Below are 27,017 nucleotides of genomic sequence, written 5' to 3'. Positions count from 1 at the left end.
CCCCACAGAAAGAAGGTAAAGGGTATCATCAGTCTTTGGCCTGACCAGATCTGGGGTTTCCCGATGCCATGGGAGTCTCTGGAGGGGGTTTCCAGATGCCATGGGAGTCTCTCTGGAAGGGAACAAACCCAGGATCACAACAGAGCTGATTGGGGATTCCAAGAGTCCATGGAGAAATAAGGTAGGTCTGAGTCCAACCTCCAGACCCTGGAACCATATAGCAGCTTCAATGCCACTGGCCTCTCCGACATGTACCTGCATGCTGCTTTGAGCCCTCAATTCCAAGACTGGATGCATTGAGGCTTGTGGGGGACATGGGGTGGCCCCCTGCCCATTTTAAGCTAAACCCCCAAAGGTATTGGCTACCCAGAGCTGAAGCTGAATCTTCTCCAAGATCTTCACTTCTGTCTATCCTGGGCCTGGTCCAGGAGAACTCAGAACTGGCTGTGTCCCAGCTGAGAGTTGAGTAGGAAGAAGACTGGGAGTGAGTCATCTCTGCACACAACACCTCCTGGTGGGACTCCAGCATGACCCCATCTGGCTCTCACCTCCAGAATGACAGGTGACTCCTCTTGAATCCTATCTTCCAAGAATGCAAGACCCAAACACTGTAGAGACGGCAACAAATGTACTGCAGTTTGCAACCTTCACTGAAAAAGCCTTAGAAAGTTTGTGAACAGCAGAAATTATTGGTTAGCCCAGCTGAGAGTCACTAGGCGGGTACTCACGGGCCTGTCCCACAACATGCTGGCAGGAGCTCAGCACACACATGAAACTGTCCTAGGCAGAGTTATCTTTGGACCTGCTCAGTTAGCTCCTTACTGCCAGCAGTCTTTGTGTTCTCACCATAAGGACACAGGAAATTCCTCCTAGGGCTCTTTTCTGTGGAGCACAATGACAAGGCTTGAGTTGAAGGACTGCTGAGCCCTTTGTCATACTGTGTCTGTGTCTGCCCACTGAAGCTGTGTGCTCCTAGAGCAGCAGTTAAAACAGTTTAACAGTTAACCAGCTAAGAAAAGCAGTTCTAGAACACAGGCCAGGAGAGAAAGTGGTTGGCTATGGAGCAGAGGGACCTGGGCAAGCAACAGCTGTTGTCCCAGGCTTTGTTGGGATGAGAAATTCAGCACATGACTGGGAGACCATTCCTCTCAGAGGAGGGGGAATATCTGTGGGTCTAAGGGACCCCGGCACTCTGGGCTCAAATTGTGAGTCTCATCTGGACATTAAGATTATACAGAATCTTGACAATGTCAGTCTTGTCTTCTCTGCTCACCTGGCACCTACCCACTGAGATAGGTCCATAGCTGGGAGTCAGTCTTACCCTTCCAGTGTGCTGTGAGAGTGAATGTGTCCTTCTGAGGACCATGGACACATTTTTTAGAGACTTGATTTCATTCGATCCCCTGTCATTCTGCAATAGCCAGGACTCAGACAGGACACTCGGGTCACATGAAAACACAGATCCCTGCTTCCAGTGACAAGGTGTGTACCCTTTGAGTAGTAGTGAAGCTAAGGACCTAACTATTGAACCAGCACCATCAGAACTGTGTGGGGATGAAATGTTGCAATATTCCATGGGGTGGTGGGCAGCTCTCCACATTGGTATTCTGGCCTCTCCTGCATGTACCTGAGAGTGATAGTGCCAGGAGTCAGCTCCCGTCCCTAAATGTGACCTTGTTCTGCAGAGTCCCTGGGGGCCTGCTCAAGCTGTCCTTGCCTCATAAGGAAGTGCAGGTGAGCCAATGAGATCACACAGGAGCCCCAAGAGCAACGTTCAACTTGTAGGGACCCATTCAGCAAATTCCCTGAATGGGTTGTTTGATTGTCAACTTGCACATACAGACAATGGGGCCTTTCTCTGATACAGACAATGAGGCCTCATTCCTTAGGATTCAAGAATGGTCCTCTCAGGTGTCATAGGGCAGGACCTAGAGACTCAACATGAGATGTCTACAGACAGGCATCATTGTTAACGTCCCCCTAGAAACACTGACTTAATGTGCTGTTGTTGGGGCTACAGGATGCAGACTTGCTCCTGCCTACACCCATAAGCTGCCCTCCCTACACCCAGAGTCCCTCCAGGACCGCTTGCCACTGAAACTGACTGCTGGGTCAGGTAACATGACTGGGCTGCATCACTGTTCTTCTCATGCCAAGGGGCACTTGCCATTCCCAACTCTGCATGGCTCCATTGTTGTCATTTGCCATCAAGTCTGTTCTGAGGAGCAGCTGGTAGGTTTGAACCACCAACCTTACAGTTAGTTATTCATTGCTTGCCGTATAATGCTACACCAGATGTGAAATAAGCAGTGCAGTTCTCTGCTCGCTGATCATGTAGCTCAGTTGAGGGCAGGTTTGGTTGCTGTTGGTCACAGTACATCATTGATTGGGAGGGGCCAGAGTAGGTAGTGGACTTCACCCAGTGGGAGGGGCTGAGCTGCATGGGCATGGATGCTGTCTCATGTCAAATGAGAGAAACAAAAAATGTTTAAAACAAAGAAAAAAAAAACAGATACCAGATAAAGAAGAAACTATTAAAAACTGCTGGGAAGGTGTGGGATTCCCAGTCCTAGAAAGAGTTCCTGTATATATCGTCTAGGCACCTGGGAGCTCAGGACCACGGTCTTGGGGTACACCAGGGTCAATAGCCATAACATAGACTACAAAGACAATGTCCTGCTTCTTATGTTAATGGGTAGCAACTAGGGTCATAAAGGCTCGTTAGTAGTCATGTATCTATCGTACAGCTATTGGTCTTTCCCTGTTTGGAGAAAACCAAGATTGAAGACCCACAGAAACCGTTAGTCCAGTGGACTCCACACCGCATAAGCATCAATCTTCAGGACTCTGTAGCCAGAAAAACAAGATGGTGCCCAGCGATGGTTACCAACTGCTCTGAAAAGGAATCATGCTAAAGGATCTTGGATATTTTGAGGCGGGGGTGGATGTGGAAGAAAACTAAACAAAATAAAAAAGACCAGGCTTACTGGTCAGGTGGAAACAGATGGAACATCAAGACTATGGCCTTGAGTCACCCTTCAGGTCTGGAAATGAACTCAAAAGATGTCCAGGTAGAGATTAATGAGTCCCCAAACACATCACAGTTTCTGTCATGGGTGAGGAACTGAGATGGGACAGTCACATGACACACAAGTCCCACTTGGATTCTGGAAATTGTCCCGGTGGCTATAGAGAACTCTTCCACGCATGTGGGGACCTGGAATTGCTGGTGAGGGACATGACTGGAGCCTACCTTTTCCCAGTCCTCCACCCCAGGCAAAGCAGCTTCCATTAGATGAGCTAAAAGCTGTGGCTTCAAGTGTTGCCCATTAGCACCATAGCTAACAAGGAAACTAGGGCCTTCTCCCACTTGGCTTTATACCACAAAGCCCACATGACTCAGTGTGTCTTTTTAACCCTGCTAAGTACTGGAGTCCTAGTGTGGCCCTGTGGGCTAATGCGTCAGACTGCAAAGTCGTTTGAACTGCAAGGTCGGTGGTTCAAGCTCACCAGCTGCTCCATGGAAAACCTATGCATGGTCTCTATGGGTCGGAATCAACTCGAAGGCACTTAACAACAACAAGTAACATCAGGCCTCAGTTGAAGTGATGGTTTGTTTAGAGGCCTAAAGATGTTAGCCGTGAAAACCATGACCTTCAGGTTTATCTATCCAAAAGACTTTCTTGTCAAATGATACAGTGCACAATTCTTGAAGACATCACAAAGCCAACTCACAGCCACCTTGTAACAGCCTAAACAAAGTCTTCCCCTGCACCTGCAACCTAACAGCCCTTCTGCTAGCCACTTGTCATTCATTAATCATCACATCTATCTCACTCAGGGTACACCAGCTGAGGACACCCATTCCCATTTGGGAGGCACAGTGAGGTCATGAGGCCACATTCACCTCCTTTGAGACCCTAAAGATCTACTCTCTCCTCACCCCATGCTCTTCTGCATTCAAGAACATAAAATATCAAATAGACATGACTGTATAATGTAAAATGGCAATATCAGGACATTCGTCCTCTAATATTTCTGTATTTAATTCTAACTCTTCCAAGACTGAACTATGCTTTCTCACTTAAGAAAAACCTTCCCAGTTAATTGATTTAAGGAATTCCAGAGATTCAGACTTTGATAAACAGAGTTAGGCAGACCTTTCCTACCATGTCATCTGTATTCCTGCCACAAAAACTTCTATCCCCACCAGTCCCCACCAATTCACTTTCACCTATTTGCCCACTTCAGCACGTATCCCTCCCTGATGGTGGTCTCCACATTCACTCCATCTCCATCAATACTCTCTTCTAAGCTCGTTCTTCTGTATTTGACTCCCATTTCCTTTCTTCTTCAAGGAGTCCTTGTGGTTTCCAGTCCAAGTAGGGTTTCTCTTCTTGTTTTCTTATGAGCTGATATCATTGTATCATATACCCTGTTATCTCTTTTTCTGTAGAAGATATTGTATCAACATGAAGAAACAACAGAGCCTGTAGAAGGATAAAGGGGAGCAAGGAGGCTTAACCTGAGGTGAGAGACTTTGCAATTCAGGTGGAGATCTATCAAGACAGATTCCCCAATAGGAATAGTATCAAAATAATAATAATAATAATAATAATAATTAATAATAACAAAACCACCAACAGGGAACTGCAGGTGAGGACACAGGTCATGTCCTTGTCTCTTAATGCCAGTGGTCACCCTGAAATGTCACTGGTTCTGTGCCCATTTCTATAAGGGTGCAGAAGTTGAATACCTATCCTGATAGACCACCACAGCCCTCAGCCAGGAGCAATGCCCACTTGGTGTGTTGTGAAGGTCAGCATGTGGTTCTCAGTGCACTTTTGATCAATGTGGATGGTAGGACAGTTCACCTCATTGTGCTTGAACGGTTGGGGGCTAATGTCTTGGAAAAACCTCTTAGTGTAAAGCCAAACCCTCATTATCAGCTTGGACTCAGAAAGTCATCTTCCACCTGAGCAAAACCCTCTCTATATACATGGGCCCTTTTTGCACAGGCTGCCCTCTCAGCCACCCCCACCTGGGGGTCATATCCCTTCTTTCCACCCCTACTCATGTGTGGACACCAACTACTCTTACTCCTCACCCAAAGGTCACATCTTCCCTCTTCCACCCAGCCCAGGGGTTCATATCCCTTCCTCCCATCCAGATGTTACACATGGAGTCAAAGTAAGCATGTTCTTGTGTGGTTTGCTTTTCATTCCATGTCATGTTCCGTTAGTGAGCCTTTTCCATATTGAGATGCTGAGCTTTCCCTTCCTTGTGTCAACTATGGGGTCATCTTTCATTCTATGAATATGTAACCATTTGCTCATCCAGTGTCCTGTGATGGAAATTTGCAGATCATTATCATGGTATGGGCATATTTTTCATTTTCTATCATTTATTACTGAGAAGTAAGAATGTTCATTTGTCCTCATTCTTAAAAGCTACATTGGCCAGGTATCGAATTCTAGATTGATGTTACACCCAACGTATTTTCTGGTGTCCTTTAGTATGAAGCTAGTGAATCCACTATTCCTTAGAAGGAGCTCTGTCTATTAAAAGAATTTTTTTCCCTCAGGTATTTAGCAGTTTAGTTACAATGTGTCTAGAATTTTATATACTTTTCTTGGGTTAACTGGAATTCTGAATTTGTGACTAGGGTCTTTTAGTTATGCTGGGAAATTCTCAACCAACATGGCTTCAAATGATGCCTTTTGCCAGTTCTGTCTCTTCTTTCTTTCTGTGACCTGATCAGATTGATCGTACACTTAAAACTCTATTCCCAATCCCTTTTTTTTCCACATTTTCTTTGTCTCTGTCTGTAACTGTTTAAATAATTTCTTCTGTTCTAGTTTCCTGTATAATCTGTTGTTAAATTCATCAAGCTAGTTTCATTTTTCTCTTTGTTTGTTGTGGTTTTAATTTCTTTGTAGACATGAATGCTCTTACCATCTATATTTGCCCACAGAGATTGTAGGGAATGAACACAAGACTCCAGTTTGTCCTCAGACTTTCCTGGGTCTTGAGCTGCAGTCCCTTGAGTTTGTCCTCCACAAACTGAGGGGGAAGTGTGGGTTACCACCTTCCTGGTAACTTCTCCACAAAATTCTTAGCTGCTGTTGTTGTGTTCTGGTTACAAGTAGACCCCAAGTCTTTTTACACCCACCTGTGACATACAAGGTGGTCTTTTTCCCTGTCCTGATGTCCTGGTGCCTACAGCTGAGACTGTATTGCCTGATGAATGCCAGCTAGCAAGAGGAAGACTAACCACACGTTCTGCCTAGACATACTTAAGGGTCAGGGATGTTTTCATTTTAACTTGGGGTGCTGAGTTTGGTAGGACTAGAGAATAGAACTTGCAAAAAATGTCCAAGTAAGTTTTGAAAGGCCTACAAGTCAAAGAGCTTTTTAGAAATTTCTAAACCAAAATAGCTGGTCTCTCGCATGATGTAGTCTCCCTTCCCTGACCTAATACTAAAACAATTATAGTCAAGATATAAAAATGTATACATGAGAAATGATGTAACCTTCCTAGTAATACAAAAACAAGAATCCATAAGTACTGCTTGAATGAGAGAAAGTAAATGAGAGCAGATTGAAGAAGGACTTGTTCAGAAGACGGTATCAGGAGACCTGAGTAACCTCTGGAATCATCATGAGAGAGGAAGTGGTGCTAGGGTGGTGGCAGGATGCTTGTAGGAAGTTGGGTGAATTCCAGCCTAAAGGAGGCAATGAATAGCTGCTACATGACTCCCTGAATACAGAGGCAAGCCATAGGATGTCGACCTCCAGATGAAAGTGGTGGGAGTAGGAATCTTTATGTGATAGTTAATATTTTGTGTCAACTTGGCTGAACCAGGATTTTCAGTGGTTTAGCAGTTAAGATATATTTACCACCTCCTTGATGAGATCTAATATGATGTAATCACCCCATGATGTGATCTGGCGTGATCACCCTGATCTGATGTAATTTACCTGTGTGTTGTAAATTCCCACTTCTATGATGTTAATGAGGTCAGATGCAATCTACATGATTAGGTTGCATAAAGTCAACCTCTTCTGAGATATTAAAGGAGAGAGAAGTGAGCAAGAGATAGAGAAGCCTACCATCACCAATGGAGTCCTGGTGTGGCACTGTGGGTTAATGTGCTGGACTGCAAAGTCAATTTGAACCACAAGGTTGGTGGTTTAAGGTCACCAGCCGCTCTTTGGAAACCCTACACAGGCTCACTATGGGTCGGAACTGACTCGATGGCACTTAACAACAACAAACAACAACAACTACCACCAAGACAAAAGAGTAGGGAGTGGAGTGTGTCCTTTATGCCTGGGATCCTTGCGCTGTGAAGCTCCCACATCCAGGAAATGATTGATGCCAAGACACATAGAGATCTCTAAGGAATGCTGGGTCTAAGATGCTGAAAAAAGACAAGGGCATTTCTCCAGAGCCAGTACTCTGAATTCGGACTTCTAGCCTCTGGTGGCATAGTGGGTTACTTGTTGGGCTGCTAACCACAAGGTCACCAGTTCAAATTCTGCTTCCATAAAGATTTACAGACTTGAAAACACTGTACAAGGTCTCTGTGAGGCAGAACCGACTCAATAACATATAGCAGCAGCAACAGCCTGCTAAACTGTAAGAGAAAAAAAATCTGTGTTTGTTAAAGCCATCTACTTGTGGTATTTCTGTTATAACAGCACTAGAGAACTAAGCCACTTGGGAAAGGCAGGACAATGCTGGAGAAAATGAAAACGAAAGTGTGATGGTAGCCAAGAAACAAAGGGGAGCCAAAGTATTAAGGAATTCATCCACAAACAGCCTGAAACCAGAGGGCCTAAATGGCTCTCAGCTAACTACTCTGAATGGGATCATATTAGAAGTTTCTGGGTAGAATTGAGGGTGGAGGTGGGGTAGGATGTAGAACAAAACTCAAAAACATGAAACACACACACACACACAAAAAAAAAAAAAAACAAAAAACCCTCAAGCTTATTGGGAAAATGCAGACTGCTGGAACCCCTGAGACCATAGCTCTTATTTGCTCTATAGGTCTGAAAATAAACTCACATTCATGGCTCAATTTCCCACCAAACAATAGACAAGTTTATAAGGGGAGCAACCATACTGATGAGGTACACACACCTCAACTATTGAGAGCCAAAAGGCAATGTTTACCCAAGGACAACGTTCAGAAAGGCTAGGAAAGGAGGATCAAAAATAGGAAAAACAGGGAGAAAGTGGGATAAGTGATGTTTATTGTGGGAATTGCAATCAAGGAGATGAAGTAAAATGTGTATGGATTATTGAACACAGAATTCATCTGCTCTGTAAACCTTAACCCGATTCACAATGAAAAGTTTTTTTAAAAGATAAAGAACTATTTCACGAGCAATCATGTCCCTTTGGGACAAAGTCCCCTCCCAGACTGAAACTCAAAGGAAATGTATGAGCAGTCATGAAAGCTTGCTGGCGACCATGTTGGTCTCCTGATGAGTGGAAGTGGGGGTTCGACCACATTCCATAGACTCCCATCGACCTGGAGATGAAAGAGAGAAAAAGAAGGGCTGGTTGGTCCAAAGTATGGTGAGACTTGGAGACTCCTGAGCCCATGGACAAGGACACAGCCATGGAGGACTAGAGCTGAGAGCAAAGTGTTCACCTGATATGAAGAGAAAGAAGACACACAAGAATGCCCAAACTGCAGATAGTACCCGTTTGACCTGACCTTGATAGCTTGATAATCAGAACTTGACTAGAGGAAGATAAAAAATAGTAATACTTTTTTTTTTTAATGAAACAAGTGTAAATTGTTACAATTTGATGAACTTGACCTATACTTATGGATGTAGTAGCTCAAAATATCAACTGAGAGCAAAGGATCAGTCCTATCCCCTCTGTATAGAGGGTTGATAGGGACAGGCAATTTAGACATTGACTCCCTAAAATGGGAGGGGCTATAAAGGCATGAAGTGACTGGCTTACAAGCTTTCAAAAGGGAGTTGATTCCAAGCATCTTCAATTAGCTGCACCTTAGATGACTGTTCATGAGTTTTAAAGATCCCAGTTGCTACTCAGCAAAGTAAGATGTAGACTTTGTTATGTGGATTATGTCACACCAATTGACCATTATGGTACCCCAAGACTATGGCTCTGAGACCCCAGACTCAGAAACTCATGGAATCATATATTTAATATGCTGAGGGTGAAGTCAGTCTAGAATTCTATATCAAGTTAATGGAGCTTTTAATAATGAGGATAAAATGAGCATTCTTACTTATCAGTATTAAATGTTAGAAAAGAAATATTGTGTCAAACCTTTATATATTTGTTTGTGTATTCCAACTCCTCCTCCTACACTACATATGTTCAGCCTATGTGTCTATCCAGGTATGTACCTATTGGAAATAGAAATACCATATGATCTAGCAACTCCTCTACTTGATATACATACTGAAGCAATAATAACCATAATACAAATAAGTATATGCACACTCATGTTCATTGCAGAACTATTTACAGTAGCAAAAAGATGGAGACAACCTAACTGCTAATAAATGGAGTAAATAGATCAGCAAACTTTGATATATACACACAATGGCATGCTATGTAATACTGAAGAACAATGATGAATCTGTGAAACACCTCAACACATGGGTTAACCTGGAAGACACTGTTGTTGTTAAGTGCCATTGAGTCAATTCTGACCCATAGTGACCTGTAGAGGGCTTCCAAGGAACAGCTGGTGAGCTTGAGCCACCAATCTTGCAGTTCCAACAACTTTGCAGCCTGATGCATTAGCCCACAGTGCCACGCCAGGACCCCTGGAGGACCTTACGGTGAGTGAAATTAGTCAATCACAAAAGAAAAAACATTGACTGAGACTGCAGGAACCAGCCCTGCACAAACGGGACTCAGGGGTAGACAGATAATTCAAAGTGGCAGGGGACTCAAGATGGTCAGTCAAGAGTGACTTTATTATTCTACAGTACAGCTTTAAATACAATCTTAGGCATAAGAAACATATCCGGACAGCTCATCAATCTAAGGTTTATGATTACCAAAGTAACCTTTAAGTGCAAAGCTAGGAGTGAACAATAACTAGATAAAGAGCAAGTACATAGTAACTATTTTCCCTAATTACAGACCCTACCTGAAGCTGTTAGGTCAGTGTGTTCCAAGCCCAGCACAGAGGGCAAGCAAGGTTTTCCTTGTAGTTCTTATCAAGGTGTTCCTTGGTTAGAGAACTACTGCCGGGTGGGCTTCACACTCATCACTCCACTCCTACATCTCCTCCTTTTTGTTTTTGTAAAGTCAGTAACAGAAATGCTCCTTGTGATTTTTCCATATTGATTAATCTTTGCTGCATGCATTTCCAGATTTGAGACAGTAAGAAAAGACCAAAGGTTATTATAATTATGCCAATAATAATAGAAATTTCCAAATTATGAAACCACTTCTTAGGATTAAACTTCTGCAATGATTCATTTGTATTTCTAATTTAGTAATATCTATAGACATATTTCCTTTAAACTCATATAAATGATTTTTTATTTTCTGCCATTCTATTTTACTACAATTATATTCCGCTGGAGTTACACAGAAATCATTATATTGTCAATCACATTCCATCAAATTCTTATATTTTAAAGCTATAATTTGTTCTCCTAGCCACTCTACATATTGTTGCAATTCATATACTTGAGAAATAATTTCTTTATCTAGTTTATCTTGTTGACTCCATATTTGATGTGTATTTTGCTGCCAATCTTGTACAAATTCAGCATTTTGGATACTTTGACTGAACGCCACCCCTACTACCATAGCAACTGTGACAGTAGCTATAAGTCCAATAAGAACAGCCATAAGGGTTCCAATAAACCTTTTTGTTCTATTTAGCACTTAACTCAATATTTTCATTAATACCTGTATTTCTACACTCCCAATCGAACCTTTAGTAAGATAATAGACATATTTTTGTTATACATCTTATGATTCAAACAAGTATACAATTTACAAGAATGACATATTAACATTAACTTCTGTGGTACCTATACCAATGACATGGCAATCAAACACAGGCTTGCAAGAATTTGGTTTCATTTACTCTGAATTCATACATGGCCTCACTGCAACTCGTTCCAGAAAAATTTCCAATGAATATTTTGTAAGGTTGTAAAGCAAAAAGTAATTTCCACAAGTCCCATAGTTCAGGTCCTAAGACCAGATGAATCGTCTGTGGCGGAGGTGGTGCTAGGCCTCCTTTGTGCCAAGCCATTCATTGTGACACCTGAGTCCAAATCACATCATCTGAAACATTCCGATGAGGATCAGTGACTAAGTCACAAGTAATATTAGGCTTCTCTTCCAATGAACAATCTGTCAAAATTTTTTCATGAGGTCCCCAATTAATAATGGTGGCTGTATCATTTTTTAATTTTTCTGCTCTTTCATGCTCATGGCTGCCAGTTTTGGAACTAGCACCTCGGGAGACGGCAGCAGGTTCATCATGAAACCTGACGCCTTCTCCTCCTCCAGGCTGGCCATATGGGGTCGTATTTTTCTCACAGGAGTCCAAATTGGTGGTTTTCCATCTCCTGGGGAAACACAACAAAAACTTCTCCCCATGATTATTAATTTTCCTTGTTTCCATACACCATTATCATCTTTCCACCAAATGTAGTTGTAACGTAAAGGTTTATTCTCTGCATTATGTTTACAATGCTTTTCTCCAGTTGTAGAGCCCTCTGGTGACATAAAACGGAAAAAATTAAAATTTGGTAATGCCAGGTGTAACTGCTCTGGGGTGTGGGGAGTCTACTCCCCTTTTTGTTTTTGTAATTGGAGTTTTAATGTATGATTGGCACGTTTAACAATTGCTTGTCCCTGAGAATTGTAAGGTAAACCTGTAGGGTGTTGAATGTTCCATTTTTTTAAAACTAGAGCAAGTTATCTAGAAGTGTAAGTGGGCCCATTATCTGTTTAATACAGGTGATGAGGATGGATTTAAAGAAGAAGTAGCTATGTGTGAGATTAATTGAACTACATAGGCTGAGTTAGCCACAATATTTAGTGGTATGAAAATATCCTGTAATAAAGTTATTAAGGTAAAAAGTTCTGCCTGTTGGGCAGAAGTGAAAGCATTGGTAATTACCCTTTCTGTGGGACCCCAATAAGCTGCTTTTCCTTTTTCTGAGTCAGCCACAAAATAGGTATCTGCTCCTGTAACAGGAGTACTTGAAACAGCATTAGAAATTATATATGGTGTTTGTTTTTAAAAATCCCGAAGTTTAGATTGAGGGTTTGTTGTTGTTGTTAAGTGCCGTCGAGTCGGTTCCGACCCATAGCGACCCTGTACAGGGTTTCCGAGGGTGTAAATCTTTACGGGAGTAGAAAGCCTCATCTTTCTCCCGCGGAGCGGCTGGTAGTTTCGAACCGCTGACCTTAAGGTTCGCAGCCCGATTCGTAACCACTACGCTACCAGAGCTCCATATTAGATTGAGGGTAATGAATTGAAATAAATCCTTGAAACTCAGCAACTGCAATTGAAACTGGTCCCTTGATTTTTGGACACTTTTAAATTTGCTATTGCTTGTGCAAGTAAACTTGCTCTGTGGGCCTGTGTTCCAATTCCTCTACACAATTTCATATAATCAAAAAGGTTACCAGTTTCCCTATAAGGTCTAATTGCTAACTGATCATCTCGATTGGTATTATCATAAACTAATATCCTAAGAAGAGTTTCAGCTGCCACAGTATCACTGATAGATCTAGAGACAGCCTCTTGAAGGCGAGCTATAAAATCAGGATAAGGCTCTCATACACCTTGGCGAATGTTGTTGAAGGGGGGGGGGGGTCTTTATGCCCAGTGGGAACCACCTTTTTCCCATGCCTGTTTACAAATTAAAGCTATTTGGGCTGTTTTATCATCCTCATATCGTGCTTGTGCCTCTGTGTTAGCCTAATTCCCAGATCCAGTTAAGTGGGCAGAAGTTATATTTAAAAGTGGATTTGGAGCTGCATTTTTTCTAGCCTGCAACTCTGCTACCTCAGATCACCAAGATCTGAATTACAAATAATCTCCTGGATTTAGAACAGTTTTAGCCAAAAGTTGCCAATCAACAGGAATTAACCTGTATATTTCAGTAATCATTTGCAATAATCTGATGGTGAAAGAAGCTTGCATTCCATAATTTGATACTGCTGTTTTTAATTCCTTTAATAATTTACTATGCAGGGAATGACAATTTGAAAAGGAATGGTGTTGCATTCATCATCAAAAAGAACATATCCAGATCAGTCATGAGGTACCACGCTGTAAGTGATAGGATAATATCCATGCGCCTACAAGGAAGCCCAGTTGATACCACTATTATTCAAATTTATGCACCAACCACTAAAGCCAGTGAAGACGAAATAGAAAAATTCTACCTATATCTTCAATCTGAAATCGATCAAACATGCAGTCAAGATGTATTGCTCATTACTGGTGACTGGAATGCAAAAGTAGGGAGCAAAAAGGAAGGACCAGAATCTTTCCAAGAATAGGAGATACTAAGTTCTTCCATTGCCTCTTATACTACAAAATGCTCTCGGAGTAACCTTCATTTCAACAACTCTTTGCAAACATATCATTTTGTTTTGTTTTCATTTTATTTTTATGGAAGATTTCATGCTTTTCAGAGAGATAAGCAGTCCCCAAAGGAGCTCTGGTAGCGTAGTGGTTACGAATCGGACTGCTAACCTCAAGGTCAGCAGTTCGAAACTATCAGCTGTTCCGTGGGAGAAAGATGAGGCTTTCTGCTCCCATAAAGATTTACAGCCTCGGAAACCCTATACAGGGTCACTATGAGTCGGAACCGACTCCACGGTACTTAACAACAACAACAACATCCCATAAACATACACACTTCCTCCCTGTCTTCTCCTCAACTCTTTCCACTGGATTATTCTTAGTAAGTTCTAGATACTATGAATCTGTAAGAGAAAAAAATAACACTCTTTTAAGGTAATCACAACATTATTGTCTCATTTCAAAAAAATAAACAATTCCTTAAAAACTTCTAATAACCAAGAGTTCAAATTTTCCTGATTGTTTTAGAGTTGGTTTGCATTCCATCATGATGATTTTTTTAGCTCCTTTCCCTCTGTTGAGCATTTTTTTCTCTCTTTTTTTTTTTTTTTAAATCAACCTTTTAGACTCTCTATAACCTCATCTGCTAAGGCCATGTCATGGGGCCCAGAGTCATTTGCTTTTCCCACTCCTCCGTCCATAGTGCTTTGTGAATCCCCTCTATACGACACCAACCTCACACCTCTACAGAGTGGTCAAACTGTCCCCCATTTTCACCCATGATAAGTGCACTATCTGAAAACTGATTTCCCTGAGACATTTTTGGTGGTAAAGAAGGAATGTGAATTCTCAAGGCTTTTTATTTTTGTTATTCTCAAGAAACCTGTTGGATGACTCAGTGGAAGGTTCAGTGGGTGACAGACATGAGGACCCATGATCCAAGTAGAGGTTTGAGAGATAAAATTTGTTTTGAAAAATATAGAACGAGAAAAAGAAACATTTGTAAACTGGAAATCACTTTATATAGGATGTTTTGTAAATATGGATGTTAATAAATTAGACATAATGATTTCATCTACATCTCAAAAGTTTTATACATTCACAATGTGCAAAAGTTGGAAATTTTGAGACATTTAAATAAAGAGTGGTCTAAAGAGTGATTTTTGCACTGGGTTATGTCAGGTACTTTTGTGTTTTTTTTAACTTTTTATTTTGCACTGAGTGAAGGTTTACAGAGCAGAACGTCAGTTTTGTATTCAACATTCAACGTTTGATCTGAATAATTACAATCCCATTTCCTCCCTGTGGTTCTGATTTCCATTTTACCTTCCTCCCCATCCCTTCTGAACTTGGTCCTTATGTAAATGTTGCCTTTTTGATGTTGAATAGGTGACCATTCCACAGTAAGTATGCCTTAGTACTGTTGTTGTGTGTTCCTTCCCCTCCCCCCCCCCCATACCTATCTACCACTCGGCTGAAAACTGAACCACAAGGGTGAGTTCAGTTCCAGATCTGAAGGGTGGCCAAGGTTCATAGTCTTGAGTTCCTCTAGTCTCTTTCTGGTCAGTAAGCCTGGTCTTATTTATAATTTTGAGTTTTGTCCCACATTTTTTCCCACTCTATTTAGGACCTTCTAATGTGATCCCTTTCAGAGGTCTTCCGGTCTCAGGGTCATGAAGACTGATGTTCATGTGTTCTGTTAGTCCACTGGATTAATTGTTTCCAAGTGTCTTCAACTTTCATCACTCTTCTTTCCTCCACATATGGAGAGGCCAATAGTAGCCCCTTAGATGGCTTCTCAAGAGCCAATCCTACTAATCAAAGTAGGAATGTAGAACATTGTCCATGGGGACTATGTTAGCCAATTGACCATGATGTCCCCTGAGACTGTGGTCCTAAGGCCCCAGGCTCAGCAACTCATTGAATCACAAAGTTCGGTAATGTCTAAGAAGTTTTCATAAATTTGCCCCCGTGTGGCACTGTGGGTTAATGTACTGGACTGTAAAGTCAGTTTGAACCGCAAGGCCGGCAGTTCAAGCTCACCAGCTGCTCCTTGGAAACCCTGTACAGCGTCACTATGGGTCAGAAGCGACTCAACAGCACTTAACAGCAACAGCATATACTCCACCACAAGGAGCTACGGTAGTGTGGTAAGGCCAGCAGTTCAAATCTACCAGCCGCTACATGGGAGAAAGATAAGGATTTCTGCTCCTGTAATTACACCCTCAGAAGCCCTCCACAGGGTCACTATGAGTCAGAATCAACTCCATGGCACACAGCCTCCAGCCACCAAAGCTTTATTGTTGTTGAGTGCCATAGAGTCGGTTCTGACTCATAGCAACCCTGTATAGGGTTTCCAAGGAGTAGCTGGTGAGTTTGAACTGCTGACTGGGGAGGTTCAAACCAACGATGCTTTATCCTACAGTGCCACACCAGGACTCATCAAACACCTTATACAAGATTGTTATGAATCAGAATCGACTTGGTGGCACACCACCACCAAATTCCACCACATTCCTAGATGTTTTTGCAGCAAAAGGTAAATTGTTGTTGTTGTTGTTGTTAGGTGCCATGGAGTCGGTACCAACTCATAGCAACCTTATGCACAGCAGAACGAAACAGTGACTGATCCTGGGCCAACACTTGAGTCCATTGATGCTGCCACTTGGTCAATCCATCTCACTGGGGGTCTTCCTTAAATACCCACATAGAAATATTCTCGGTCATACCTTTATGTATTTGTGGGTATGTTTCCTTTCTCCCTCCCATGCCCATTCAGCCTGTTTATCTGCCCACGTGTCTGTGCTCAGGACACTGTTATTGCAGGGTTGTGTATGTGACACTATTTGCCTCTATCCCCTTTAGACCTTGCATTCCTTCCTGCGTCTTCATCATTCTTCAGCCAACCTCCTTCTTGTTGTATTTTCCTTCTCCGTCACTCAATTCAACATGTGTCTGTTCCACTCACCTCTCCCTCTCGCCCCTGATAACCATCAAAAAATGTTTCTTTTAGCATGTCTGCACCATTTTACAGTCCCACCAGCAATTTAGGAGGGTCTTAGTTTCCCCACACCCTTGCCAGCATTTTTTGTTTTCTGGTGTTTGTTTGTTTGTTTAACACTGCTCCTAATGCTGGGGTGAGATGATATCTCATTGTTGTTTTGATTTACACCTCTGGTATGACACTGTAGGATAAACACTGAACTACTAGCCACAAAGTCAGCAGTTCAATCCATCAGCCCCTCCTTGGAAACCCTATACAGGGTCACTATAAGTCAGAGCCAACTTGATAACACACACACCAACAATGGCTAATGAACACAAATATCTCTTCATAAGTTTATTGGTCACCTGAATATCTTCTTTGATGAAGTTCATGTCCTCTGCCCATTTTTTAATTAGATTATTTTTTTTTTAGAGGTGTTGAAGTTTCCTAAAAATTTTAGTGATTAATCCCTTATCTGATACGTCATTGCAAAAAAAAAAATCCCACTTTATGAGTTCTTTTTCGGTGAAATCTTTTGATGCACTTAAGTGTCGAATAGAGGTCTCAGTCATCTATATTGTCTTAGGCCATTTGTGTGTGTCAGTTATGTTTAGTAGTGTATTTTGTCATGTGTAAGATACTTTTCAGTCACAGAAGAACAGACGCCATCTCCTGAGGTCACCTGCTGCATTTTGTCTTTGACTCTGCAATGTCACTCTTCTACCCATTGCCTCTTTATCTCCTGTACCCCACCCTCAGAGGACTGCCTCAAGGTGCTCTGGCTTTGGTCTCTATTAATTGGTCATCCGGAGACCACCAACTCTGCCTAAGTTGCCCTAGTTCCTGCTGGCACTCACTGACTCCCTTTCCCTGGCTGCACACCTCATTCATGCACCATGGGAGCAATTGCTCAAATTAAAACTTAATTGGAAGAGACTCAGCCAACCCAACTGTATTAATCCCAAAACTGAGGAGACGAAGAATTCATTTACATTGTGTTTCCTTCCTTAGCCAGGAAGGGTGCTCAGTGGCTTCTGCTTGGCTTTTCCCAAATTATATTTACTCTGTGAGATCTACTGAGTCAGAGGCTAAGGGAGCGGATTAATGGAAGCAAGACCGTTTCCACACTCATACATTCAGAAACTGGGGAACGAATCCTAGAAGATCACTGCCCCAGGGGTCAGAGCTTTAGTTACCACCTAGTGCTCTTAAGCCTCTGGTTGGTGGACGAACTTGGTGGTCTGGGTATCAAGGAAATGGTTTTACCTCAAAACCAGGCTCAATTGTAACTGAAATTTGGGGGAAGTCAGTAGCCTATAAAGAAAGCTGTATAACATGTACTTGTGCAATTAAAGCTGGTCAGGGGACTCCTAAGTCTGGGAAACAGCATGAGGCTGTAACTCTAGTGAAACTAGGTCTCTATTCATCAACCCCGTTGTTGTTGTTGTTGTTGTTAAGTGCTGTTGAGATAGGGTTTCCAAGGGGCAGCTGGTGAGCTTGAAGCACCAACCTTGCAGTCCAGCACATTATTCCACAGCACCAAACCACCACTCCAGTCATTAACTTTGTTGTTGTTATTAAGTGCCATCGAGTCCGTTACGACCCATAGCGACCCTGTACAGAGTTTCCGAGGGTGTAAATCCTTACAGGAGTAGAAAGCCTCATCTTTCTCCCATGGAGCGGCTGGTAGTTTCAAACCGCTGACCTTAAGGTTCGCAGCCCGATTCGTAACCACTACGCTACCAGAGCTCTTTATTCATTAACCTTAGAGCATACAGCTCATAAGCAAGTGACTAGTTGTTCACCAAGTATTTCCTGCTCTCAACCCTCAAGGCACATGACAGTTCTTATCCTTCCTGGGCTGAGCAGAACCATGTGACTAATTCTGGACAATTAGTTGTAAGATGAACGGTACAACTTCAGGCCCAGTGCATTTCACAGCCAATATGTGGTGTGGTGCTATAGAAGAAGCACTCAACCGTAAGGTCAGCAGTTCTAATCAACCAGCCGCTCCTCGGAAACCTACACAAGGTTGTTATGAGCCAGAACTAACTCAACAGCAATAAAGCACCAACAAAATACGATCCTCTAGAACTCTCTTTCCCTCTGCTTTTGATTCCAACCTAAGTCCCAAAGTGAGAAAACGTGATGGGAAGGTTCCAGCAACCTGAAATATGCACACCCAACTCACTGGCCTCGAGTTCGTTCTGGCTATTCTGTGTTACAGAGCAGAAATTCTCCACTGGGACTTCTTACCTGTAACATTTACAGAAGCAAATCACCAGGGTTTCCTTCCACGTCGCTGCTGGGTGTATTCAAACTGCCAACTTTTTGTAGTCAAGTACAAACCATTTCAACCACCAAAAAGCATACAGCATGAGCAATACCTGAACCTTTGTTATTATACATTTGATATAACCTAGTCTATGTAGATTGATATAGAAACTGAATCCTGGTGTGGTGGTGTGGGCTGATGCACTGGACCACAAGGCCGGCAGTTCAAATTCACCAGCCGCTCCTCAGAAACCCTATACAGGGGCGCTAGGAATCAGAACTGACTCGACGACACTTAACAACATAAAGTCTATGTTGATTGAAATAGAAACTGATGTCCAGAGAAGGGATATGCCCCAAACTTCACTTTTGTGGCATTGCACAGGCTTATGGGTCAATTGATAAGAGACAAGTCAGCTGCTTTTGAAAGTTGGGAGGTTGTCAATCCATGCTATGCCCCGGACCATTTAACAAATGATCGTCTGCATTAACTCTTTTTTTACATGCCGCCAAGTTGATTCCAGATCATTGCCATCCTGTAGAGGGTTTCTGAGAAGTGGCTGACGGGTCTGAACCACCAACCTTGTAGTTAGCAATTCAGTGCTTATCTTACAGTTCCACACCAGGACTCCTGCAATGCCTTGTTGTTGTTGTTACGAGCTGTCTAATCAGTTCCAACTCATAGCAACCTTGTATAGGGCTTCCAAGGAGCAGTTGGTGGGTTTGAACCGCTGACTTTGTGGTTCAAACCAACCTTATGGTCCAGTGCTTATCCTATAGTGCCACACCAGAACTTCTACAATACCTTAGAAGGTAGATAATAAACCTCAGAAGCTTGTATCTCTAGGAGAAGACACTGGAAGTAAAAATGTGAATAGCATGTGTTGATTATATTTGGTTGCATTTGACAAGATAATTCAAGGAAATGAAGTACGCAGAAAATCGTTCATCAGTTTGTAAGGCAAGAATAGAGAAAGCATAAAGATTCAGGAACTTTTCAGGGTTTGGGGAAGCAAAATTTTTAATAGCCAGTTATTGTTGTTGTTGTTGTTAGGTGCCCATAGCTACCCTATATACAACAGAATGAAACACCGCCTGGCCCTGTGCCACCCCCACAATTGCTGCTACACTTGAACTCATGATAGCTGCCTCTGTGCCAATCCATCTCTTTGGGAAGTCTCCCTCTTCTTCACTGTCCTTTCACTTCAGCAAGCATGATATCCATCTCCAGGAACTGGTTCCTCCTTATCATAATGTCAGAAGTATGAGAGACAAAGTCTGACCATCCAACTGAGAAGCTATAATATGTAATACTTGTTGTTGTTGTTGTTGTTAAGTGTTGTCAAGTTGGTTCCAACTCATAACAATTCTTTATAGGGGTTCCAAGGCTTTTTAACTCTTTGCAGGAGCAGAAAGCCTTATCCTTCTCCCACAGAATAGCTAGTGGCCAATGAAATAAAATACATAAGAAGCCAGTTGTGTTTTTGAGACAATTGCACTGCCAATGAAATCAAGACTTAAAATGCCCCTTCAGACCTCCAGTCTTGTATGACAGGAACCAAACTCATTATTCAACATCCGAAGAGTGAATATTCTCCAATGCCCACTTCAGATATCATCAAGGAGTATAATGGAAAGGAAAACACATTCCCCCAGAAGGTTGATTCAAGGGATATAGAGAACAATTCATCAGGGAACCCATTCTAGAAGGCAGAATCAGAATCTTCCCACCCCCAGGGTGGCAGGACCTGACAATACCTTGATATGGACCAGTGCCAATTTGGAATCTCCATTTATCTCCTTTTTGAGTGGAATGGCTTTGTTCTCTGTTCCATCATTGTATATTGGATGTGTATGGGGCGGATCATTTGTCTTTTAGTTCATATATCTCCAAATAGAGGACTCTCTATACAAGCCTTATTCTGCAAATAGTCTGGCATTCTCTCCTTTTAGGAATGAGAAAGGGTCATGTTCTTCAGCGTGGCAAGAGTTCAACACCAAGGATCAAATCAAGGGCATCGTTGTCACATCCATCCTTTATCTCGGAATGAATTTCAGTGTCATCCAGTAAATTCTGTCAGCTGGATGAAATGGCTCAGAAAAAAATAAATAAATAAAGATGTTACCCTCCCATCCAGTCACAGGAAGATAGAATCATCTCTTGAAAAAATCTGGTCTCACTTTATCCTTCCACATTTTGTCTGATTCTGTGGGATCATGGATGTGTAGCAAGAGTGAAAAACAAACCTCTATTGTCTTAGCCTCTAAGATTTGTGACAATGAGCTAACCTGTCCGCAATATAGCTCACTCATCTCTGCTAGCTGTTCAAGACGCTATAATCAATTATCCACAACCAAAATACTCTGACGGTCAGAAATTTCTAGTTACCCCACTGACACTGCTACCTTTTATATTTTGTCTCTGGTGGCCAAGTCTCTACTACCTGGCCTCTGCCATGTATGGACCAGAGACACATTTCCATTCAGCACCTTCTACTGACATCCACTGCAGAGACAAGATAGACAGTAAAGCACTGTTAAAGTTCCAAAGACTCACTTCACCAACGAATGCCTCATGTCACTGATGGAAGGACAAGCTATCTGGGCCTTCTCAGGACTTCCAGGGACATTGGAAGACTGTGATAGATCAATTCTGGTACTCTTGAGTCCTGGAGGACTTGGATTTCTTCTTCTACATTATGTCAGCTTCATTTGTTTCTATCAGTTTGTTATATTGTGGTGACTTGTGTGTTGTTATAATGCTGAAAGATATGCCATAGGTGGTTTAATTACTAGCAAGGTTACCCATGGTGGGCAGGTTTCAGCAGAGCTTCCAGACTAAGAATAGGAAGGCGAGGCAGATTATTGCTGAATGTTTAGCCACTGAAAACCACATGAATAGCAGTGGAACACTGTCAGATACAGTGCTGGGAAATGAGTCCCTCAGGTCGGAAGGCACATAAAATACAAATAGGGAAGAGCTGCCTTCTCAAAGTTAGAGTTGATCATAATGATGTTAATGGAGTAAAACTTTTAGGACCATCATTTGCTGATGGAGCACAACTCAAAATGAGGACAAACATCCATTAATCATTAAAACATGGGATACGTGAAGTAATGAATCTAGGAAAATTGAAAGTTGTCAAAAAGGAAATGGGTCTTCCCATGATCCTCTCTTTCTCTTTGCCATCTTCCCTGTTTCTCTACAGCTGCAGCCATGAAGGTTGAACTGTGCAGTTTCAGTGGATACAAAATATGCCCTAGACACAGGAGATGCTACGTCAGGACAGATGGGAAGGTTTTCCAGTTTCTTAATGCAAAATGCGAGTCTGCATTCCTTTCCAAGAGGAATCTTCAGCAGATAAACTGGACTGTTCTCTACAGAAGAAAGCACAAAAAGGGGCAATCGGAAGAAATTCAAAAGAAAAGAACCCACAATGCAGTCAAATTCCAGAGGGCCATCACTGGTGCATCTCTTGCTGATATAATGGCCAAGAGAAATCAGAAGCCTGAAGTTAGAAAGGCTCAATGAGAACAGACCATCAGGGCTGCCAAGGAAGCAACAAAGGCTAAGTAAGCATCTCAAAGACAGCAATGGCTGCAGCTAAGGCTCCCACCAAGGCAGCACCTCATCACAAGAGGGTGAAGCCTGTGAAAGTTTCTGCTCTCCAAGTTGGTAGAAAGCGCTAAGTTGGCAGACTCTATTCAACTGAAAAAGAAAAAAAGAAATGGGATGCATAAAATAGATATCTTAGAAATTAGTGAGCTGAAATGGACAGATATTGACTATTTTGAATCATATGATTTACTATGCCAGGAATGATAAATTGAAGAGGAATGATATCACATTTATCATCGAAAAGAACATTTCAAGATCTATCTTGAAGTACAATGCTGCCTGTGATAGGATAATATCCATACACCTACAAGGAGAACCAGTTAACACCACCATTATTCAAATTTATCCACCAATCACTGATGAAATTGAAGAATTCTACCAACTTTTTCACTTTGAAATTCATCAATCATGCCATCAAGATACATTGACAATTACTGGTGATTGGAATACAAAGGTTGGGTACAAACAGGAAGGATCAGTAGTTGGAAAATAAGGCCTTACTGACAGAAATGATGCTGGAGATCACATGATAGAATTGCACAAGACCAATGACTTATTCATTGCAAATACCTTTTTTAAACAGCATAAAAGACAACTCTACACATGGACCACACAGGATAGAGTACACAGGAATCAAACTGACTCTAACAGAATGGTGCAGGATGGAGCAGTGTTTCGTTCTGTTGTGCATAGGGTTGCTATGAGTCAGAACTGACTCAGTGGCACCTAACAACAACAACGTTGGATCTAGGTGTGTGGTAAACAACTAAAGAAATCGTTAAAAGCACAGATAGCAGCATGCACTAGCTCATAGAATGCAAACTCTCTGGACAATACATCAATAAAACAAACTCATCCAATGTAGATTAAGTTCCACCCTCAGTGATAATTGTTGTTAAGTTCCATCAAGTTGGTTCCAACTTTGCAGATGAAACTGACTTTGCAATCCAGTGCATTAACCCACAGCCACACCAGAAATCCATCAGGACCCTCAGTGACATGTGAACTAAAAACCTATTCCCAGTTGTAGCTCTCATTTTGGAGAAAGTTTTGGGGAAACTTCCTGCAATTCTCATTTTGGGGAAAGTTCCTGCAATTCTTTGGTATGTAAGACTTCTCTCTAGTTTCTCCAATAGAACACTATTGAAATTTTGGTCCAGATAATTCTTCATTGTGGGGAAGGGTCTATCTTGTACATTATTGTTTATTTCACAGCATCCTTGGCTTCTACCCACCTGTTTCCAGAAGCAGTAGTACTTCCCCAGGAGTGACAATCAAAAAATTTCTCTTCTAGACATTGCCAATGTCTCCTGTGGGACAAAATTTTCCCCAAATGAAAACCATTGTCCCAGATTAACTTTGCGTTTGATCCCCCGACGTGCTGAAATCTAACTGTGGTTTTAAGCTTGAGAAAATGACAAGGACAAGAAGAAAGTTATTCTTGGTTTAATGCTAAAAATAAGCTCTCCCAAGCAAAAGAGCAGAGAAGGAAAGGAAGACACAATGTTTAGGGAACACTGAATATCTTTTTTGGGCTATGGATAAATTCAAGAAATGGCTGGTGGTGATGACTGAACATTATGAACGTACTTAACGTCATTACATTGTGCATATGAAGATTGCTAAAATTGCAAATATTTGTGGCCTCCACATTTATCACAACAAAAAGAAAAGAAAAGGAGCACATCAAACAAGGGACAAAGAACTCTGTCAGGGAAATAGGAGAGTAATTCTTCTGCAAGAAAGACTGAGTGTGTTATTTCTTAGCGCTATAGCACAGAAACTCCTTGGAAACCCTATACAAAGTCGTTATGGGTCAGAATCCACAGCACTTTAACAACCAGAACATAAAAACTAGTTCCTGGTGCCCTGCAAGGGCCTGTGGAGAGGAGCCATTGCGCCACCTGCCGGCCCGACTTCCCTGCTGCTCTTCTTGCTAAGCTCCTCCTCGAAGGTTTGTAGCAACCACAGTAAGCTTCCAGGATCAGCAGCGAGGTGGAGTGTGAGCCAAGAAACCGTGGCCTGTAGCTAGAGTTGGTTTTGACTCATAGCGACCCTGTATAGGGTTTCTGAGGGAATGGCTGTTGGGTTTGAACCTCCGACTTTGCTGTTAGCAGTCCAGTGCTTATCCTACAGCGTCACACCAGGATAGGAATGTAAAAATAACGGGTGAGTAAGGGCCCCAAAATAAACCTGATTTTCAAGTAAAAGGACAATCTGAGTAACAAAGGCTTAATTCAGAGGAACAGTAAAAAGGTTAAATGTCAAAATCTTTTTCAAAACTAAAAAGACCTGGTATGGGGAGAGTGGTGTCGCCATAAGATAAGCATGGGATTGTGAACCACAATGTTCTTGGTTTGAGCTGGTCAACTGATTCTCGAGAGAAAGATGAGGCTTTCTGCCCATCCAATGATTTAAAAAGCCTCAGAAACCCTATACAGAAATCCTATGAGTAGGAACCGACTCAAAGGCACTTCACAACAATGTATATGTGTATACGTTGCAGTTGTTAAGTGACGTCAAATCGGTTCCGACCCATATCGACCCTGTATAGGATTTCCGAGGAGCCGCTGGTGAGCTTGAAACGCCGACTTTGAAGTTCAAACGGCTTTGCAGTCTGGCGCATTAACCCGCAGCACCACACCAGGATTCCTTATATATATATGTATATTTATACAATTAGATTTTTTAATTTAAAAACCCCCAAGGAGGAGGGGAAAAAAACAGTAAACAGTTGCTGCCGAGTTGATTCCCACTCTGGGAGACAGCACGTGTGTCAGAGAAGAACTGTGCTCCACAAGGTTTTAATGGCTGATTTTTAGGAAGTACATTGCCAGGCCTTTCTTCCAATGAACATCTGGGTGGATTCAAACCTCCAATCTCTCAGTTAGCAGTGGAGGGCATTAACCATCTGCACCACCAAGGACTGTAATGGTGACATAAAGTCACTGGCTACCTGAACTTTCCATTTCTAGATTGTAGTGATGACGTGCTATGATTCAAAGAAGGAAGACATAGTTGATTCGTTGGAAAACAGACACTTTTCTACATCAGACTACATTGATAAGTGTCTTTGTCTGGAAGCTCAACTGAAACCTGTCCACCATTGGTGACCTTGCTGATATTTAAAATACCCATGGCATAGTTTCCAGAATTGCAGCAACATGCAAGTCACCACAGTACGACAATGTGACAGACAAGCGGTGGTCCTAGTGCCTAGACCACACCAAACCAAAACAACCAAGCCTACTGCAGTTGAATTAATCTTCACTCAGTGTGACTCTACAGGACAGAAGAGAACTGTCCCATATGGTTTCCAAGACTGTAATCTACACAGAAGCAGACTGTCACATCCTTCTCCCATGGAGGAGCTGGTGGGTTCAAACCAACGACCTTTTGGTTATCATCTAAGTCCTTTAATCACTGCACCACCTGACTTCTTAGGATACACCACAAATCCATTAAAGCAGTGCGTGGGGATAGACTCCAACTATCGTAATTATTCAAAACTTCCAGGTAAATATGATGTGTAATGTCCCTGGGGCTCAATATGAAGAGTGGGACACGGTGATGGGCAGGAAGAGAAAAGAGAGAGGCCTCAGAGACTTCACAGAGGTACATTAGTGTGCTGACCAGGGACTCAATTCAGCCCTGAGTAGGGAAGATCCAAGTGGGAGGAACCAGGAACCCTGGAGCTTCCTTGATGAGTTTTCAAATAAGAACCCTAACTCAAAGAGTATCAGCCAACAGCAACCCCAACTTTGACGGAAGCTACTAGCAATTCCAAGAGAATAGAAGGAGTACTGCTGTGGATTGAAATCCAAGCTCATGTACCTGTAAATGGAATCTCTTGGTGGTGTAAATAGTTCATATACTCAGTTGCTAACTGAAAGACTTGGAGGTTCAAGTCTATACAGAGGCCGTAGATCAGCCTGGTGATCTACTTGCAGAAGAAACCTTATGGAGCACACTTCGACTCTGATACACGTGGACTCACCATGAGTCAGAATTCACTCAACAGCAACTGCGTTCACTCCCTGTAAAAAGGATTCTGTTCAGAAAGAGGGCTTTTCTTTTGTTATGGTAATGCTGCCATACCAGAGGAGGGTGAATCCTAACCCTAATCACTTCTGGGTTATAAAAAGAGCAGGACTGACACAGAGACACACACAGAGTTAAGACAGATGCCTAGACATGTCAAGGACCCAATGGGGCTATCTACAAGGAAGGACCTCCTCCTAGAGTCACACCCTGAATTCGGACTTCTAACCTCTGGAACTGTGAGAAAATAAATTTCCATTCTTTGGAAAAACACACTTGTAGTAACTAAGTTCAGCACCACACCTTCTCTACCAACCCACCACCTGGAAATAACCAATCCCGTCTCCCCTGAAGGCAGGACGCCAAGGCCTCCGGAAACTGAGCTGGCTGTGCTGGCCTAAAAGTGTATGGTGCACACCTCTGCAAACTGGAACTGAGAATTGCTTTTTACTCTTGCTTCCCCTATCAAATCTTCCTCAGGATTAAGTTTTTCCATATACCCACCAACTCGGGGGCTAGG

General features: G+C 42.3%; 1 pseudogene; it reads left to right on the top strand.

Annotated features, from left to right (window-relative positions):
- The first annotated feature begins 22,054 nt into the window (after positions 1-22,054).
- Positions 22,055-22,527, top strand: LOC102827380 (annotated as a pseudogene).
- Positions 22,528-27,017: the final 4,490 nt, after the last annotated feature.

This window comes from Chrysochloris asiatica, unplaced genomic scaffold (genome assembly GCF_000296735.1).
Source record: "Chrysochloris asiatica unplaced genomic scaffold, ChrAsi1.0 scaffold00346, whole genome shotgun sequence".
NCBI lineage: Eukaryota > Metazoa > Chordata > Mammalia > Afrosoricida > Chrysochloridae > Chrysochloris > Chrysochloris asiatica.
Note: the sequence above shows the minus strand (reverse complement) of the source record. Positions and strands in the feature narration are given on the sequence as shown.